The following is an 8,235-nucleotide window of genomic DNA, read 5'->3' as shown; positions in this document are numbered from 1 at the left end:
TTTTCTTTTGCTTATGGGTCACATGTTTCACAGATATGGAGAGTTTTACTTGTATTGTTGCCATACATACTGTGTACTGGATAATGATAATTTGTATAGACTCTGGGTTCTTTAAGGTTTCTCTGAAGAGCATTTATATTCAGGAAGACAAATTATTGATCAATCACTTTGAACCCATAAAGATTTGTTTTTATACCTTTCTTTTTAGCATTTAAAAAATATTTATTTTGACAGAGAGAGTGGAGGAGGGGCAGAGAGAGGGGGATACAGAGACTCTCAAGCAGGCTCCGTGTTGTCAGTGCAGAGCCTGATGTGGGGCTCAAACTCATGAACTGTGAGATGATGACCTGAGCCAATGTTGGATACTTAACCAACTGAGCCACACAGGTGCCCCTCTTTTTATACCTTTTAAAGACTGGTCTGTTTTGGTTTTGCCTTTATTCCTAGAACAACTCTTTAGTCTTGAAGCACAGCTTTTAGTTCTCAGCAATTTCAGCGGAAACTCCAAGTTGTTTATCCATTCTTCTAAATCGATGGAATTCAAGCTTCAAACTTTCTTTCCTTCATCCTGAGCAGGAACTGAAATTTCACTTTCTCAGCCTTCCAGATGTTGCTTTTCTCTGGATATCTTGAACATTTTAGGAGTCAGACAATGATCTGAGGGAACTTTACATGCATGTATTGGATCTTCACTGTTACGTTTTTATGAACTGTTTGTATATGTGTCAGTTTCCCTGTACCCGTGCCAATTTCGGAGGTCATCCATCTTTTGAAATTTTTGCCAATTAGATATGCAAAGAAGTTATTGTTTCAACTGATATTCCCCAAGAATAATTACGGTGATTGTCTGTTCATGTGCTTGTTGGCCATTTGCAATTTATCTTTTGTGATGTGCTGGTTATTGTATCTAGGATTTTTTTTCTATTAAGTTGTCCTTTATATGTAATTCGTTTGTAGGTGCCTTCAAAATCTTAGAGATATTAACCTTTGCCCATTATGAATGTTGCAAATATTTTTCCCACTCTGTCATTTATTTTTACTTTGATTATACTTTCTTTTATCATGTAGAAGTTTTACATGTTTATGTGCTAGGCTCTGTTTTGGTGCTGGCAATTCAGGGACAAGAAAACAGTTAAAAACTTATTCTTAGGGAATTTACAATCCAGTCAGCACTTGGACCTTTTTCTGGATTATATTCTGAAACGCTGATTAACTTTTTATTTTCCTGTGGCAGTATTTATATGTTCAACTCCCTGTTCGTTAAATGTCTTGTCAAAAATTATTTGGCAATATTTACACTCATTTTATCCTTCTTATTATATTCCTTTAAAAAATTAATTATAAAGTGGTTTAGACATTGCAGAGTGCACAGAAAATAATACAGGTGCACGCCTGCGCGTGCACACACAGTATCAGAGCAACTGGGTGGTTTGATTGGTCCAGGCTCTACCTTCAGCTCAGGTCATGATCTCGTGGCTCATGAGTTCAAGCTCTGCGTGGGGATCTGTGCTGACAGCTAGCTCAGAGCCTGGAGCCTGCTTCAGATTCTGTGTCTCCCTCTCTCTCTGCCCCTCCCCCACTCACACTGTCCCTTACTCTCTCTCCAAAATGAATGTTGATAAAAATAAAAATGTAAAGCATTATATGGAGTCCTTGCTTCAAGACTTATAAGCTAAGATTAAATAGGATCCTTGGAACACAGATGGGATGGAATCTTAAAACAGGTTTTCCACCGAAGACCACATTAGCAGTGCTTCTACTTACCAACTTCACAGTCCTGTCTCCTCCCTCTAACTGGGAGGAGGTGATTTGGGGCAAGCCCAGTTAGTACACCTACTAGGTCCCTTGAAAATCTAACCCAGAAGGCAAAAGCAATGAAAGGGAATGACTGTTCACTGACTTTTGGCCTTCTAATGCATTGTGAGCAGTATGCCTCAAACTATGCCTTAAACCAATTTCTTTTTAAATATTTTTGCCAGTTAGAGGTCCCTGGGTGGCTCACTGGCAAAGAGTTCGACTTCGGCTCAGGTCATGATCTGACGGTTTGTGGGCTCAAGCCCCAGTTCAGGCTTTGTGCTGACAGCACGGAGCCCGGAGCCCGCTTTGGATTCTGTCTCCCAATCTCTCTGCCCGCCCCTCCTTTGCTTGCACTCTGTCTCTCTCGCTCGCAAAAATAAACACTAAAAAATATTTTTAATATTTTTGTTATTTAAATATTTCTTTCTTTCAGTGTAAAATATCTGAGCAGCAAGGAGAGAAGTGACTCAAAAAGCTTACTGCAACAGATTTCAAAGACACAGGCTGAGTCGGAGTGAAGGGGAAGATAGGAAGAGAGGCAAACAAGTTAGTGGAAGTGGGTGGTACAGGGAAACCAGGAGAAGCTAAGATATGAACATCTTCCGGCCTGAAATTCTGTAGACTATGTGGTTAGGGACCAAGGTATAGAGCGGGCAGAAACATGTCATCGAGAGTCGATGTAAACACAAATAATGTAAAATATAGCTATAAGTACCATAGCGATTCACTTTATTTTCCAAGAAAATGTTTCCTATAGGCATATACCAGAGGCCCGGGAGGCGGTGTTGGGCCTCTGGCCACTCTGCCTTTGGAGGTTGGTGATCTGTGTTCCACCTCCTCAAGATGAGTCATCCCAAAAATGGGAATGAGTCTCCACCTAACGGTAGAGAGCCAGGTCATGTTTTGAGAAACCATCGTGCTTCCTGATGGTGATAGAGGGGCTTGGAGAAGAACAAGGATATATGGCTTCTTTACTGAATACCTGAGCCATAATGTATTAATTAGCCTAAGATGGTGAAAGGGATTTATTTGAGAGTTTAGATGGACTAGAGGCCAAAAACAGATTTTAAGATTCCACAATTGAGTGTCTGACCATCATGATGACAGTGGTGAACCACCACCATGAAGCTAGGCTTTTTAACCTTAAGGGTTACCTAGAGGTGGTTAATGTCTTAAACAAAGCAGGTCAATCTATAGGCTTCAGTTTGAAACAGAACATCACAGGGGCGCCTGGGAGGCTCAGTCAGTTAAGCATCTGACTCTTGGTTTCAGCTCAGGTCACGATCTCAGTTTCTAAGGGGTCGAGCCCCGCATGGGGCTCTGTGCTAATAGTGCAGAGCCTGCTTAGGATTCTCTCTCTCTCTCTTTCTCTCTCTGCCCCTCCCCCACTCATGCTATCTCTCTCTCTCTCTCTCTCTCTCAAAAACAAATAAATAATCTACAAATAAAAAACCGTCACAAACTAATCTGAAGGGGGAAACAGGCAGTCATCATACTTGACACCCACCTTGATGAGGGGGGCAGCCAGGTTTAACAAGCTGTGTCTAATTCATTCCTATAATAAACATGGTCAATGCCAATCACAAAGTCAGAGCAACCATTATTTAATGAAAAATAACGGTATAATATATTTTATAAATAGGGCTTGGCCTGAGGAGTAAATATGGTTAATTCAGAACAGTCAATTCAAAAATTATGTACTACGTTTTTAGTTTTATAACTGATAACTCTGTCAAAATATTCTTTGCTTTGTATAGAGATGACTTCCTTCTGGCACTGCCCAAGGCTCCCTTGCTTATAACGAGATGGTGAAAGATAGATAGCACGCCTGCTAGACCAGAGGAATCAGAGGGCTGGCAGGTTTCTACCGCAGATTAAATCATGGGCCAAAGTAGAAGGAATCCCAGAATGGCACTCCTGCTGTGGGCACTGTTTAGTGTCTTTATCTCCCCACTGTGAGCCCTGTCCCGGAGGGCAAGGACCTCTGTATTCATTTTTATGTCCCAAGTGCCTAACACTTTGTCAAAGTCTTCCTAGAAATGGTACTCAGTCAACAGTGTTGAATTTTATTAAGCCATTTCTCTTACTCCAATATGGATACAGAGGCACTAAATTCCGATACAACGGGTGCCACGGCTTCTGGGTAATAAACCACTCATAGGGACAGTTTATAGGAACTTGGTTTATCCCAATCTCCTGGGGGAATCTGGTGGCATAGCCATCTACTGCTTTACTCAGTTGTACAGGACTCATGGAGAGAAACTTCTTCAAAGGGAAAAGAGAGCAGGGGATGGGGTTATTCATTCTGCAAGTATTTACTGAGCCATCAGTCGTGCATCCCAAAGAACTCAAGGTGCAGGGCAGAGAAAGACGAGGAAAACACTGGCTCTGACCTTAAAGAATTTAATAAGTAGTTAAGATATAGCAAAGACCTAGCACACTGCTGACTCACAACCAAAAACCTAGCTTGGATACAAGCTATATGGTCAAAATGGAAGCTCCTAACAAGAGAAATAAGAAAATCAAGGGGAAAACGCCTCACTCTTTCATCTTCCATTTGGCATAAGACAGCTAGCATTCAGAGGTGTTTTTTAAGTTCACGTTCTTAATTTTAAAAACGAAAGAACTCAGACCGAAGTGGTTACGTTATCCACACAAGATCATATTACTAGCTTCTAGCACAGAAGTACACACACAGGTCTTTTTGATCCCCCAAACCACTGCACTGCTTACGTGAAGGAGACTGGCCAAGGGCAGCGGTTCTCGGTGTGAGAAACCCAAACCAGCAGCACAAACACCTAAAAACTTGTCAGAAATGTGCACATTGTCAAGACCTGACCCTGCCCGTTCTCAGACCTGGGGGGGGGGGGGGCCATCTGTTCATCAGACCCTCCCTTCAGGTGCTTAAGATGCCTACTGAGTTTGAGAGCCAGCACCTAAGGCAAAGGAAGTAAACATGAAGTTCAGGCAGAAAGGACCCAGCTTTTTCAGTGCTTGGCCAAATTTAAAGGAGGGTGCACAAAAGCCCAAAGAGCCTAGGGCTGTTGTTTTATTATGCCTGTGTCGAATTAACTGGGAAAAAAGGCTGTAAACCTGTAACTTACCTCATCTGTACCATGTGTAATGCCCAAGGGTCCCTCACATCATAGTAAACCTTGCCGTGCCCTTGACATGACTGTCGACTGCAATATAGTATTTAGCAGTGCAAAAGGGGGTATAGCTGGAGAAGGGGGGAAAGATTATGAATCCCCTTCCTCCCTCCAACCTTGTCCACCCTCTTATGCTAGAAGAGTCCCAGCAGAGTGTTAGCAAAACAAATGGCCCCAAACTCTTAACTTCGAGGCTGACACATACTTCCCACCCATATGCCTCCCAATGCCTTCCTCACAGCCTTTCGGAAGTGGCTGTCAGGATCAAGGCCCACGGGGCAAACTGGAAGAGAAGCTGGGAGGAGGAGGAGGGACTCCACTAGCTTTCTGTGGCTCCTGAGTAAGGCTCCCTGGGTGTCACCTACCGAGTGTGGACAGAGAAAGAGTTAACAGTTCCAGCCCTAACTTCCGAGGGAGAGCCTGGATGTGGCTGTGCTCTCCAGGACCCAGGCGGTCAAAGAACCGCTAAGGCTAGAAGCCTCTCTCTGCCGCTAAGGCCGGCACAGGGACCAGGGCAGACAAGAAAATCAAAGCGCCTGGGAGACAAGAATACCCAGTGCCCAGAAAGATAAAAATTCGCCTGACACCTGAGAGGGCGGATCCAAGGCACACAAACGAACAAACTTTTGGTCAAACCGGACAAGCCGCAGAGGCCTATACACTTCTGCTGGGGGTAACGGTAGTGCTCAGAAGTGTCAAAACTGGCTGTTAGGGGTTGGGGGGAGGGAAGCTGCAAGTGGAGACAGAAGCTACTAGATTGAGGCGAAGCTTGGGGTCAGTCACAGTGGGAGCTGAAAAGCCAGAGGCCAGACGATGTCCCAGAGTGATAAGATCACGGGTGAGTGTGTGTATGTGTGTGTCGGAGGGAGGGGTGGTGGTGGTGGAAAGAGATGGGGTTTGCCAGGAGCCTGCCGGGAGGTGATGTCGGGGGGAGGGGGACTCTTGAACAACCTAAAAGACCAGGTGGGATAAGGTACGCGAACTGAAGGGGCCTAGACCACTCCTCCCTCGGCTCCGGGGGGCCAGTTGGCGCGGAAGCAATGCGAGGTACGAACTAACTGCGTTTCTGCAGGCCTCGGGAGGGGGCGGAGGGCGGTGGCTGCACCGAAAGAAGCCCAGAGCGCCATCCGCGTCCCCGGAGGTTCTAGCTCCGGCCACCAGGAGCCCCGGGGACCACTACGCCCCGGCCCCCTCACTCCACTGCCGCCGCCCCTTCTCCAGGACAGTGCGATTTCCCCAGACTCTGGGGGGGCGGGGTCTCCGACCTCTCCCTCTCTTCCCCGCCCTGCCCAGCCCGGCTCAGCGCGATCGGGCCCGGCCCGGCCCGGCCCAGCCCCTCAGCACTCACGGCTCCGACTGCTCCGGCGGCTCCTCCCCTGCCCCGGCTTCTCCCCCACCCACTCCCGGCCGAAGCAGCGCCGCCGGATCCGAGCCGCGCGGGGCCTGGCGGGTCGGAACACGTGGGGCCTTTGCGCCAGGAACCGGAAGCTACGCTTGGCTCCGCCTCCTCGCGGCTGGAGCCCTTCTAGGCTCCGGGAGGTTTGGTATCTCTGTGCGCCCGCGCGGGTGGAGGCTCAGAGCGCCTGGGGGGCCCCGCGTCCAGAGCGTGGGGCTGTATTCCTTCTGCCCGCGCGCCCCACTCCTAGGCACCCGGCCTTCAGTTTACACTCGCAGGCGTTTCTCTGGTTTTCATCTTTGCTTTAATTTTAGCGTCTGTGCGTGTACTTGTTTTTCTTGGTTGTCCGCGAAGCAAGGTTGCAAAGCCTGCAGTTTGGGGTTTGGCTGGTGCATTGGCCAGCAGTTGTGGGGCCTAGGGCAAACCCTTCCACCTCTCTGCAGCTCAGGGTCCATCTTCTAGAATGGGTGTAATCATTCCCTTGCTCTGAGAGCGAAGGGAAATACTGCATGTGAGCTCTTTGGAGCTTAGCAGAAGCTTACTGAGAATAGTTGTGGTAGCCTGTTCTTTTCTGTTTTCCTTGGACACGTCTTTGTATTTCTTTAAGACTGACTTCCCCGATCACCTTTGCCCGGTTGGTCTCTGTCAGTGGCGTTTCTGCCTGCATCTGCTATTTTCCTTTTTACTCTCCACCTGTCCCTTTAACCCCCCAAGTCACCACTCTCCATGTGCCATGGGAGGGCCTTCTCTCTCCCTAATGTGTCTTACACAATTCATTTTTATGGGACGCAGTGCTGAGATAGACTTATAACAATAGGTTTATTGTGTTTGAACCGGAGGTATTCATTACTTGGGGTGGAGGGACAGGAACGTACAGTTCATGAAGGCCTACTGTGTGCCCTGTGTTTTCATTCTATGTCTCATTTTTAAATACTTTAAAATATTTTTCTTTCTGTCTCATTTTTAATCTTTTTAAATGTTAGTATTAGGTCATAAATGATTTTCTAACCATTTCAAACATTGCAGATAAAGCTAATGACCTTTTATTAATCCTGGCCTCCTCCTCTGTCTCACCAAATCTTTATTCTTATGTATTTACATTCCAGACTTTTTTCTATGCTTTTACACAAAATACACATGTGTATTCATAGAAATCATATATTATTTTGTGGGCATATGCATATATGTGTGAGTTCATGTTGGATTCCTCAATTTGCTATTTTCTCCTAGTATTGGGCCTTGGATATCTGTTCATAGTACATACGGATATCCTTTATTCCTTCTACTTTTTGCATAACATTCTATAGTGTGAATAGCCATTTGTCTTTGGATAATATATGTTGTTTATAATTGCCGCTGTCGCAAACAATGCTATAATAAGCATCTTCTTGATGCATATATGCAAATGTTACTCTGGAACAGAGAAAAAGGATTGCTGGGTCATAGATTGTGTATATTCCATTGATACTAGCAAAGTATCTTCCCAGAGACTGTACCAATTTATAATGTTAACAGCCATATATGAGAATATTCCCCCCCACCCATATCCATGCCACTACTTGCTAAATTTGCAAAATGGGTAGAAAGTGATGCCTCATTGTTTTACCTTTCCTTTCCATGATTAAGAATGAAGATGAGGGGCGCCTGGGTGGCTTAGTCGGTTAAGCGTCCGACTTTAGCTTAGGTCATGATCTCGCGGTTCGCGGGTTCGGGCCCCGCGTCAGACTCTGTGCTGACTGCCAGCTCAGAGCCTGGAGCCTGTTTCAATCTGTGACTCCCTCTCTCTCTGACCCTCCCCTGCTCATGCTCTCTCTCTCTCTCTCTCCTAGAAATAAATAAAACATTAAAAAAAAAATTCTTTAAAAAAAAATAAAAATAAAAATAAAAAAGAAA

At 45.6% G+C, this 8,235-nt stretch overlaps 1 protein-coding gene across 1 annotated transcript in view; it reads right to left on the bottom strand.

The window, feature by feature from the left end:
• ZNF202 (zinc finger protein 202) overlaps nt 1-6,404 on the bottom strand; it is a 16,560-nt gene extending 10,156 nt beyond the window's left edge. The window contains exon 1 of the mRNA XM_039225232.1: nt 6,295-6,404. The gene's annotated coding sequence lies outside the window, so the exon portion shown is untranslated. The remainder of the gene's footprint in view (nt 1-6,294) is intronic.
• Nucleotides 6,405-8,235: the final 1,831 nt, after the last annotated feature.

This window comes from Hyaena hyaena, unplaced genomic scaffold, assembly GCF_003009895.1.
Source record: "Hyaena hyaena isolate Hyena2069 unplaced genomic scaffold, ASM300989v1 scaffold_1986, whole genome shotgun sequence".
Lineage (NCBI taxonomy): Eukaryota > Metazoa > Chordata > Mammalia > Carnivora > Hyaenidae > Hyaena > Hyaena hyaena.
Note: the sequence above shows the minus strand (reverse complement) of the source record. Positions and strands in the feature narration are given on the sequence as shown.